The sequence below is a fragment of the Odocoileus virginianus genome, chromosome 11 (assembly GCF_023699985.2).
Source record: "Odocoileus virginianus isolate 20LAN1187 ecotype Illinois chromosome 11, Ovbor_1.2, whole genome shotgun sequence".
Lineage (NCBI taxonomy): Eukaryota > Metazoa > Chordata > Mammalia > Artiodactyla > Cervidae > Odocoileus > Odocoileus virginianus.
In genome coordinates this window covers 17,224,212-17,236,719 of record NC_069684.1, presented here as the reverse complement: position 1 = coordinate 17,236,719, position 12,508 = coordinate 17,224,212, and the positions used below count along the sequence as shown (strand labels likewise).

General features: G+C 43.2%; 1 protein-coding gene across 1 annotated transcript in view; it reads left to right on the top strand.

Annotated features, from left to right (window-relative positions):
- Positions 1 to 12,508, top strand: part of CACNA1E (calcium voltage-gated channel subunit alpha1 E) — a 520,667-nt gene that overhangs the window by 365,238 nt on the left and 142,921 nt on the right. The gene's annotated exons all lie outside the window — the stretch shown is intronic.

Here is a 12,508-nt window from a genome sequence, read left to right as displayed (position 1 = left end):
GTTATGGAGAGTGAGAAGACTATGATGTGACCTAATTTAACTTAAGTGGAAATTTCACTTTGGGAATTGAAAGGAGAAAATAGAAGGGCCGGAGAGGGTCTTCTGTTTTCTGAGCAAAACTGAACATAATTTCTTGTCTGAATGGCAAATGTTCTTGAAATGGAAATTTATAAAGTGGTGCTTCTGTTTAAGCATGGTGGATTGAACCAAGTTGGTATCTCTTGTACATCCACAAACACAGGAAATAAATTTTGAGAAGGACACAGTGACAGAGAGAATAGGAGAGGGTATGAAAACAAATGAGAGTTGCCAACAAAATGTTTGAGACAGAGAGTAAATGATAACTAATCTAGTGGCGTGAAAGCTGAGGCTCCATTAACTACAATGAGGAATGCCAAGAAAGGGTCAGGAATTGAGGCATCATGTAAAGCTGGGTTATGGGGGATGCTAAACAAGATTTTTCATAAATCCTTGTGAGGAACATTTAGATATGTCCTTCCCTCAACCAAACAATACTCACAGATGTCTGCCCCACCCAACCCCACACTGCCCTGGTTAGAAGACTTCCTCTCTGTCAAGGCTGAATCAGAAAAGCTTGGGTTTGTGGACACACAGGAGATGACCAACTTGGTTTAACCCACCATGTTTAAACAGAGTTTAATATTAGATGGGGTTGATCTCTTGTAGTGAAAACAGAAGTATTATTTGAAAGTCCACAAACTGGATGTCATGTTTCCAGCCCAATTCTACTGCTTGGCTCTCAGAACTGTAGCAGTCTGGGGAAGGAGGGGGAGAGGGTTTCACAGCATTCCTCTTTGGAAACCCATCCATCTGAAGAGAAAAGACCTTTGTATCCTGATATTTGACGATGACCAGAAAAATGGTCTGACCCATCACTTGTGGTGAAGTTCACTTATTAGTTTCCTTTGGCCGCCGCAACAAATTATCACAAATCAGGTGGTTTAAAAGTGTGAGAGAGACTGTCTCATAGAGGTTAGAGGGCCAAAATCTGGCAGGGTGGTGCTACCTCCAAGGGATCTAGGGGAGAATTTCTTTCCTCCTTCTTCCAACCTCTGTTGGCCCCAGGCATTCCGAGGCTTGTGACTATGTCACTCCAGTCTCTGCCTCTGTGGCTGCATTGCCTCCTTTTCTGTCTGAAACCTCCTTCTGTCTCTCTCTTATGAGGACACTTGTTGTTGGATTTAGTGTCATCTGGATGATCCAGCATGACCTCTTCATCTCAAGATCCTTAATTACATTACCTTTTTCCAAATAAGGGAGTGTTCTTCCAGGAATTAGGATGTGGACACATCTTCGGGAGAGGCAAGTACTAGTCACCACTGCTGCTGCTGCTGCTAAATCGCTTCAGTTGTGTCGGACTCTGTGTGACCCCATAGATGGTAGCCCACCAGGCTCCCCCGTCCCTGGGATTCTCCAGGCAAGAATACTGGAGTGGGTTGCCATTTCCTTCTCCAATGTGTGAAAGTGAGAAGTGAAAGTAAAGTCGCTTAGTCATGTCCGACTCCTAGGGACCCCATGGACTGCAGCCTACCAGGCTCCTCCATCCATGGGATTTTCCAGGCAAGAGTACTGGAGTGGGTTGCCATTGCCTTCTCTGAGTCATCCACTACACCCCGCCCCCCGCCATGCTATAAGCCCCAACCATTCACAGGAGCTTCCAAGAAGCCTTTTGTGCCTTGATCTTAAATATGAACACAGTTAGGGGTCATCAGCATTCAAAGAAAAGGTCCAACACAAAGACAAATCAAAATAATAAATAGGTAGAAGGAGCTTGAGGGAATATGAATAATGAAGGGAGCAGAAAGTAATTTTTTAAAAGCATAATTAATATCAGCAGAGATAGAAGAGATTATCCACACGATAGTAGATTGCTAGGAAAAAGAACACTTAGCAGTTGAGAGCATTTGGAAATTAATGTAAAATAATTAATGTAAAATTTATATTAATGTACAATGAATTAATGTAAAAAGTATAAAAATGTAATAAACAGTAAATGGTAGGACTATAAAGTTTAAATCGCACAGAAAGTAGAACAAAAATAAGAAAACCAAAGATTTGTTTCAACATTGAACTAATAAAAATTCCATAAAGAAAACAGGGAAATGGATAGAAAGAAATTAATAAAGAAAAATGCCAAAAATGTTCTTAGAACTAGTAAACTCACATTGCCAAATTTAAAAGATCTGTTGATACATGTGCAAAGACACTCTTTCTGTCATTAGGTTTTTATAGTGGAGACTTAGCAAAAATCTGGGTATCCATAACTAAGAGAGTAGTGAGCTGTCTCTTGGATGCAGACAATGACATATTATGTGGCAGTTAGGAGCAACAAAGACCATGTACACATTGAAAGCAGAGTTTAGTGACAACAAGAAGGAGACAGTATAGTATCATCCACATAAATAAAAAATGTACACAGTTTGTAAAAATTCATTAAAAAGTATACACTGCATATAATGTAACAGTTATTTATATGGCAAGGAAATGGGAAGTGGGTATGGAGATAACTGAGAACGGATGAATTAATAAAAAAAATGCCCACTGACAACTCAACACAATGAAAGAGAGAAGACCACTCCAAGATAAATCATGACATTTCAGAGCATCTGAGTAAGATAATATTCTGTAAGCTTCTGGTGATTATTAAGGGGATGAATTTTATCTATAAAGAATCTGGAGCTAGGATGGCTTTGGAGTTAGGATGGCTTTGGACTTCTCAATGATATTGAAAGTTAGGAACCAATAGAAAACCTCCTAAAACTTTCTGAAGGAAAAAAATTTCCAAGATAGAATTCCATACCTAGCCAAAATAGCAGTTAATTTGTGAGGATGAAATTGCAGTATTTTGAGACACTCTTTCTGAAGAAATTACTGGAGAATGCGAGTCACTAAAAATAAGGAATTCATTGAGGAAGGAGAAGGACACGCTTCTCATGGAAACAAGAGATCCATTAGAGAGGAAGAAAGTTTTCCAGGATGATGATGAAGGAAAGTCTAGGATGCTAACTGTCCGAAAGTCTAGGGATCACCAAGTTCAGACTTGAGTAGAATGACAGAAAGCTCTAAAAATGATATCTTTAAGAAAAAATAGAATTAATAATTCCCAATGTGTATTAGTATAGTTAGAAAAGTTTAATGTTTTTTCCAAAACTATATATGAATATATAAATATTTGTATGTATTTGCACACACATATATCAATCTAAGCAATGAATTCCACAGAATACAGAAGTATTATCACCAAAAGAATATAAGCGAAGTAGGTACTCCATACAGCTCAACTGTCAGTCAGATGTGCATTGTTCACACTGGATTTTGAGACAGCCCGTATGGTGCTATGGTTGCCTTGAGAACACAAGAGAGAATAAGTAGGAGGAGGAGAAGGGAATGTCAGAGACTGAAATCCTAGGTTCCACAATGGGAAAGTCCATAAGCAATACCTAAAACAGAAAGATTAGCAAGTAGCAGTTGGATAAGAATAATATTTAGAAAATTGGAAATGAGTATTAGAGGAAGCAGGTAAAAGAATTACAAGTGGTTGCCTATGGGGAGTCAGATTCAGGAGTGAGAAAGGGTGAGGCTGTGGGCTGCTGTTTTTTCACTATAAGCTTTAAAAAATATTTGACTTTAAAGCACAGCATGCATAACTTTCACAAAAATAGAAAGTAAATTTTATAATGATCACACACACACAGTATAGGACAAAAGGTCTGTATGGGACATTGACCTGAGGGAGAAACCAATCTCTTTGCCCCAGGAAGAGGATTGGCCTGGGGGGAGACCAGTTGCCAGAAGGTTAAGAGAAAACTCCGATGTATTAGTCAACTCTGTATGCTAAGAGCCTTGGGTGACTTGTGAAATGGTTATAAAGGAAAAGCAGGAGACAGTGTGAAGGAGTTCTTAATAGTGTGTGTCTGGAGCGGAGAGTCACAGATGTAATAGGATTTCTTAAGTAGGTGCTCATTCAGTGAGCATTCGTTGACATCCTTTATGTTCAGTAGGTAATTGTCTCCGCATATCCTGTAACTGAAACTCAACTCTTCTATTTTAATGCTGCCCAGGATGGGTCTGACCACAGACTTCTTTCTTCTTGTATTTCTACTGAGGGGATACTCTCCCATTTGTATCATCTTATCTGCTACATTTTGTCCTTAATTATTTCCTAAGTGTGTCCATGTTTTAGTTGGAAAAATTCAAGTCAGATTCTCACTTTTGAATAACAAGTCAGTGATGTTCCAGATAAAGTTCCAGTATGGGTTGAGAATGTGTCTTGACAGAGCTGGAAGGGGACAGAACACTGGCACTGAAAGACAATCCTGTGTCTGACTGTGTCTGCTCTGATGTACTAGCACTAGTTTGGAATTGCCTCTTTGAATTCTACATATTTACCCTGGTGGGAAAGCATGGTAGGTTGGAAGAAGTGCAAACTTTGGCATCTGATAGTCATGTTGTTTAGTCACTAAGTCGTTTCCGACTCTGTGACCCCATGGACTGCAGCATGACAGGTTTCCATGTCCTTCACCATCTCATGGAGTTTGCTCAAACTCATGTCCATTGAGTCGAAGATGCCATCCAACCATCTTATCCTCTGTTGTCCCCTTTTCCTCCTGCCCTCAATCTTTCCCAGCATCAAGGTCTTTTCCAGTGAGTTAGCTCTTTGCATCAGGTGGTTGAAGTATTGGAGCTTCAGCGTCGGTTCTTGCAATGAATATTCACGGTTGATTTCCTTTAGGGTTGACTGGTTTGATCTCCCTTGCTGTCCAAGGGACTCTAAAGAGTCGTCTCCACCACTGCAGTTTGAAAGCATCAGTTTGGTGCTCAGCCTTCTTTATGGTCCAACTCTCACATACATACATGACTACTGGAAAAAACATAGCTTTGACTCTGTGGACCTTTGTCGGCAAAGTGATGTCTCTGCTTTTAAATGTGCAGTCTAGGTTTGTCATGGTTTTTTCTTCCATGGGTAAAATCCTAACCCTGCTGCTTATTAGTGTTGTGCATTTGGACAAGTTACTCTGGGCCTGCTTTCTCCCCTGTGAAATGGGATAGCAATATCCCTCTCCCAGGCCGAGGCCCAGCTATGGCATGGAGTAGCTGTCAGCTCTTACCCCCTCTGATAATATTGATGCTCATTTTCTCTCACTGTTAGGTGCAGGTGGCTATCATCCAAGTAGCCTGTGATATTAGGCTCGAGCCCACTGTGAGACTGTGCGCTCCTCTCTGACCAGAAGGCGGCCTCCTCAGGTTGGGAGATGAAACAGAAGTAGCATGGCACATGCCTCCTTAGCACTTCTGGAGAAGGTTCGGAGGTGACAGCAGCAGCTGGGAACAGCTGGTGTGAAGACATTCTGACATTTAAGAGAGTGTTAACAATAGGGGCCTTGTGGACTGGAGCTGGAATAGTTCTGTCCTGGTTTCTCCTTCTCCTGATACTCAACACCTGTGTGGTTCCACTGGTGTGTCTGTAGACGGTTCGGCAGCAGCTAGTTCTGTGTACAGGGTGGTGGGGGGTGTGGGTTCTCTCTCTCGCTTTATCTGGTTCTCACATGCCCCTGAATGGGGATGTAGGTGTTCTGCTTGGGGTAAGGGGTTGGTTGGGAGTTCCATGTATAAACCAGGGAGAAACTTGAAGGTTTTATCTCTGGGGCACATGTTCCCTGTGACCTGCAGGCAGTTTAATGTTAGGCCCTGAGGCTTCCTAAAGCAGAAAAAGAGCTGTGGAAGGAGGAGATCCTGTTGGGCAAATGGTAAGAATCCAGTAAGGGAGGGCAGGTAGCCCACACGAGTGCTCATGGCCCACCAGCTGTGAAGGTGACTGTGGCACCCATCCTAGAAGCACAGGCCTAGGTGGGTAGAGGTCTCAGAGATATGTTTGAGAGTCTCAGTATATTTAAACAGGAATTGTGGTTAGAAGCTTTGTCGCATTTTTACTTGTCTTGGAGGAAATGGGATTTGATGAAAACCATTAGCTTAGGCTTGAAGAGAAGCAGAGCTTCCTGTCTCCATGGAAACAAACCAGGGCTGCAGAAGCACGTCCTGAGGTGTAGTCAGGGGTGACAGGGCAGAAGGCTCATGCAAACAGAAAGTGACCCTTATCCCATTACCTCTACCCTCTGCTCCCAGGGTTTCTGGAGAGAGGGAGAGAGTCTTGAGGGAGCCATCATGCTGTCTCCAAACCAGGGCAGGGACAGCCAAGCCAGGAACTGCTAACACATGCATATACAGGGAGCATGTGTATAAGGTATGGCATAGTTTTCAGAGCACCTTTGCTTCTTGCTCTTATGTGTTCCTTGTAACAGCTGTGTGTAGTAGGTAGATACTCTATTTATTTACAGATGGAAAGAAGAGGGTTTAGAGGTTCTGAGCCCCAACTAGTTACTGGCAGAGTTATGGTCAAAGGTTATAATTTCCCACCTGTGGTTAGAGACTTGTTCTGATACACCTACACCACATGGCCCATATCCAGGAATATGGGCTCCCAACATGGCATAACTAAAGAAAACCAGCCAATGGTTAACCTAGAATATCGTCCTGACCATACAGATGTTGGTGCCAGTTTTAAACTGTCCATACATTGATGCACATACTTATTCACACACACTGGTCTTCACATACACAATGTGGCCTGGTACATACAAAGTCCCTTGTACATACAAAGACTGCAAGGAGATCCAACCAGTCCATCCTAAAGGAAATCAGTCCTGAATATTCGTTGGAAGAACTGATGCTGAAGATGAAACTCCAATACTTTGGCCACCTGATGTGAAGAACTGATTCATTGGAAAAGACTGATGCTGGGAAAGATCGAAGGCAGCAGGAGAAGGGGATGACAGAGGATGAGATGGTTGGATGACATCACCAGCACGATGGACACGAGTTTGAGTAGGCTCCAGTAGTGGGTGATGGACAGGGAAGCCTGGCATGCTGCAGTCCATGGGGTCACAAAAGAGTTGGACATGACTGAGTGACTGAACTGACTGACATACAAGATAGAAGATTCCAAGACCCACTGTCCAGGTTCTTTTACCCTCAGGTCTGGTGGGAAGTGGTGGACTGTCTGTATAAGAGGAGGGATTCTTCTGGTTGCATCTCTTGAGTGAGTGGAGTGGCTCTTGTTACTGGCAAGATAACTGTCACTAGATAACTGGTGAGGTCTGTCTTGCCACCAACTCATTTGCTGGATAGCTTTGACAAGTTCAGAGCAATTCAACAAAAGCTGATTGTATGGCTACTATGCTTAAGACACTGTGCTAGACACTGAGGTTAAAGTGAAGTGAAGTCGCTCAGTTGTGTCCGACTCTTTTTGTGACCCCATGGACTGTAGCCTACCAGGCTCCTTGGTCCATGGGATTTTCCAGGCACGAGTACTGGAGTGGGTTGCCGTTTCCTTCTCCAGAAGGAAATCTCAGACACTGAGATTACAACGATGAATAAAATAAAGAGATTGTAGATTAGTTAAGGAAATCATTCAAAATTACATGTAATGGTGTCTAAATTCAATAGATCCAGAATTCTGGCCCTATCAAAAGTTTGATTCATATGTCATATATTTTTGGCACCTACTACCTTGCGAGGCATTCTTGACTGTACAAAGGTGAATAGGACCTAGGTCCTGTCCACAAGGAAGAGGCTAAAGAATGTATCTTCAGTATTAAACCTTGAATCTCCTGAGTCACCTGCCATTGCTTCCCTCTGTATGTTAGGAGTTGGCACTTAAGTGTTTCTCAGGCCTGACTTGAGATAGGAATAGCTGGTGGTCTTAGGAAGGAAGTTATTCTTGTCTAGCTCAATGGTCCAGATGAACACACAATGCTCATCTGAGGAGTTGGTGGGTATTAGTTTGGCCTGTGTGTCATGGTCCAGAGGCAAGCTGACATCAAAGGAGACTGGCTAAGATGAGCCTGTGCATAAGCCACAGGGTAATTCCTCTCCCAGGATTCTGACCCTGGAATCAGTGGGAGAAACTCAGCAAGCAGTTCCTGGGTTCTTGCTCCACGTCTCTTGCTGCTCGGGGCTGGGAATGAGATCGAACAGGGACAGAGAGCTGCTGTCCCCAAGAAGCTTGTAGCCTATGTGGAGACATAGCACAGGGTGCAGATTTATATTAGACGGGGGCAAGGATCAGGCAGGGCCACTTGAAGAAGCTGAGTAATGGCCAGCCAGAAGGGAGAAGAGCTTTCCATCATGTTGGCTGTCAGGACCGTGTAAGAGGCTGTTCTGAGACTGTAGTGAAGCCCGTCCAGAGGGATGAAACTAGAGGCGAGAGGCTCATGGTGAAAGGCTTCTCCTATGGGCTAAGCTGAACCTGAGTTCCAACCTGGCCCCTGGAGCTCACGGTTCCGGGTTGGTTCTCAAGCTTTAGGCAAGGAAGACAACCAGTTTGCATTTGAAGGTGATTGCCCTGGAGGAGTGAGATTGGAGACAGAGAGGCATCTTTGGAGTGACAGTGGAAGAAAGAAGCAGTGAAACAGTGAGGCAGCAGAGAGTGCAGTGGAGTAGTGATGGAGAAGGTGGACCAGATCCAGGAGATGTTGGTGGGATGGGATCTGCATGACTCGGTGACTGTATGAGTGTGTCTGAGTGTACTGGGGGTGGAAATAAGAGGGAAGTCTCTTGGACTGCTTCTAGTATCTTTCTTCTTTTTTTTTTTTTTGGTTGTACTTGGGTCTTCATTGCTGCGTGGGCTTTTCTCTAGTTGTGGTGAGCTGGGCTACTCTAGTTGCAGTGTGTGGGCTTCTCATTGCAGTGGTCTCTGTGATGGCCTCTCTTGTTGCAGGGCACAGGCTCTAGGACAATCCAGTGCAATAGTTGTGGCACATGGGCTCTATAGTTGCAGCTCCCAGGCTCTAAAGAACAGACTTAATAGTTATGGCACCTGGGCTTGTTCCTCAGCATGTGGGATGTTCCCAGATCAGGAATTAAACCTGTGTTTCCTGCATTGGTAGGTGGATTCTTTACCACTGAGCCACCAGGAAAGCCCCTAGATTTATTTATTTTCTTTTAAGTTTTTGTTGAAGTCTAGTTGATTTATAGTATCATGGAAGTTTCAGGTGTACAGCATAGCAATTCAGCTATGTGTGTGGACACACACATACACAGACTTTTCCAGATTTTTTTTCCCTTACAAGTTATTGTATAATATTGACTCTTTACCCCCAAACCTCTTCATCCTATGTTCTCCCTAGCCACCTAGTGGCTCAATTCAGAACGAAAGAGCCTTGCAGACAGAAAATAAGGTTAAAATGGAAAAGTAGGGGTTATGGAAGGGATCAATTAGGAGGCTGGAATTACCATATACACACTGTGTGTGTGTTAGTCGTGTCCGACTCTTTGCAACCCCATGGACTGCAGCCCGCCAGGCTCCTCTTTCCATGAAATTCTCCAGGCAAGAATTACTGGAGTGGGTTGCCACTTCCTTCTCCAAACATATACACACTACTGTGTGTAAAATAGATAACCAACAGGGACCTTGGGCTTCCCTCATAGCACAGTTGGTAAAGAATCCGCCTGCAATGCAGGAGATCCTGGTTTGATTCCTGGGTCGGGAACATCCCCTGGAGAAGGGATAGGCTACCCACTCCAGTATTCTTGGGCTTGCTTTGTGGCTCAGCTGGTAAAGAATCCACCTGCAAGGTGGGAGACCTGGGTTCAGTCTCTGGGTTGGGAAGATCCCCTGGAGAAGGGAAAGGCAACCCACTCCAGTATTCTGGCCTGGAGAATTCCATGGACTGTGTAGCTGCACATGACTGAGCGACTTTCACTTTCAACAGGGGCCTACTGGATAGTGCAGGAACTTCGTGTCCCATGCTGAGTCGCACACCTAGTGCTTTATACACAGTATACTTTATACTGTGTGTACTTTATATACAGTATAAAGTATGAGAGGTTGTGGAAAGAATCTGCATTTTCCCAAGATGCTGTTTTATGTATCAATTGTCAGAGTCATGTCTTTCAGGGTGATAAAAATTATTCACGGCAGGAGGGACTATAAGTGTCGTTTATTCCTGCTGTTTATATTATAACTGAGAAAACCAGACCAGAGAGTGAAGCAGCTTCCTCAAGTCATACGCAGCTATTTAGGGGTAGATGTTGACTAGAACCTAGTCCTCTGGTTCCCTGTCCAGAGTGCTTATCTCCTCTGCACGAGGGGGATAGCTTAGTAGTAACACACAGACTCGGTACAGCGTACATGGGTTTGAATCCCTCGTCCATCACTTGTCATCTGCATGACCTTAGGCAAGTAGCTCCACATGTTTATACCCTCAGTCCTTGCAAATAAGGACTTTAGAATCCACCATACTGGATTGTTGGGGAAACTAAATCTGATCATTCATGCTAAGTTTTTATTTTTTTTTATCTACAGATTTTATTAAGATTTCACCGATTGTCCTATTAATGTCCTTTGTAACATTTTTAAGAATGACCAGGATCCAATCCAATGCAGGGTCACATATTGCATTTGGTTTCCAAGTTTTTATTTTTTACTTAAAAAAAACTTTTTTTTGTTCTTTTGTTTTTTCCATTTATTTTTATTAGTTGAAGGCTAATTACTTAACACATGCTAAGTGTTTAGTACCTGGGAGATAGTAAATATTTAATCAGCGTTAGCTCTGAGTGGCAGAATTCTTCCCTCCAGGTCTTGGTTTTATACCTCAGTCATTTTTACTTACCTAGTTGCCCTACTTAGTATGAACTTGGATGTTTTCAGATGTCACTGGTAAGACGGACCATCCACGGCAGCCTGTTCCCTAGAGGAAGCAGTCATGACAGACCCTGTATCACACCCCTGTGCCTGCACACGTGGCCATCACCTTGAACACTATACTTCTTGCAGTTTCTTAGCAATGCTCTCTGCTCCTGTGGTCAGGAATGAGCCCTGCCCTGTTAGTTTTTCTTGTTGAATTCCTGCTCCCCCCCAGGGCATATTTCAGCTTTGACTGCCTCCATGAGATCCTTCTAGATCCATACCCCTACTCCCATTCTGCAGTTGGGACTAAAATCTTCCTTGCATACGCTCCTGTCACACTGTGTTCCTGTCCATTAGAACCTGCTGCTCATTCTGTGCTGTGCTTAGTCATGTCCGACTCTTGGTGACCCCATGAACTGTAGCCCACCAGGCTCCTCTGTCCATGGGGGTTCTCCAGGCAAGAACACTGGAGTGGGTTGCCATGCCCTCCTCCAGGGGATCTTCCCAACCCAGGGAATTGAACCCACGTCTCTCTCGTTGCTGGTGGATTCTTTACCGACTGAACCACCAGGGAAGCATTACTCATCACAAGATTATGCAATTTTGTTATGTCATTTAGTAATAATAATGCTAAAGAAAAGAGTTAACTTTTATTGAAAGCTGGTTATCTTCTTGGTAGTCTGCTGAATACTTAATTTTGGCTGATTTTATAACAGCCTCATGAATAAGTCACTGTTGTTAGTCCCGTGTTGTAATAAATGGGGAAATGGAGGCTGAGAGAGTTTGAGAGTCTTGCCTAAGACTGCACAGTTGACAAGGGCCAGAGCCCTCCTGTCTCCTCCTCAGGGTGCACTGTCCTTGTATTGGAGTACTGAATGTCTCTGTCACCTGTTAGGTTTTGTTCCTAATGCTGGAGATGACTTTCCACATAGTTGGACCTCTCTTAACATCTCAGTGCCTTGTTCTTGTGCTCCGTGCATAATTGCTGAATTGAAGGGAAACCCAGTAACACCAGGCCCTGTTAGGGGATTCCTTACCCTGTTGTGACCTTCTACAGAATAATATTGCAGAGGACTGAGGAAGAGGCTGGTATCTTAAAACCCTGGAGCATAATCACTGGCACAGGAGATCCCAGCAGAAGCTCCAGAGAGCTGTGAGGTGTTATAGACATGAAATTGTCACGCGTTGTACATTTTTTCACACCTATTGATTTTTTTTCCTTTTAGCTAATTTCTCCTGTCCTTTGCTCATTTTCCTCTAGCCATATTTATTTTTTCAAATGAACGTAAAAGGTCTATTTGTATAGAGAGGAAAATAATCCATTTATATCATATGTGGCAAATATTGAGGGAACAGTCACTTAAGGATAAAGCTGTCATCCTTGTGGGAATTGTGGGCAGCTAACTCCGTTGGAAACACAAAAGACTAGAGCAGTTGTTATTTTTCTTTCTTTCCTTTTCTTTCTTTTTTTTTTTTTTTTTACTGTAGAACACTTCATTTGGAAAGCATTTCATCTGTATTCATTTGTTTAGTTCTCATAGCAATCCTAGGGAGTGGGTTGTTATATTACAAATAAGGAGCTTGTAGCTCAAAGGTGAACAGGCAACATGCTCTGTGTAATAAACCTAAGGGAGTGGTGTTCTGACCCTTAGTCCTCTGTTCCTTGTTTCACACAGCACTGTTTTCCCATATAGAGTTGGGTGCTCCCAGTGAAATCTTTGCTGCTCAGCTTCTATTCAGAGCATAGCTATGCGATTTACGTATACACTCTAACACAACAAAATCCTCCTCTGAATTTAG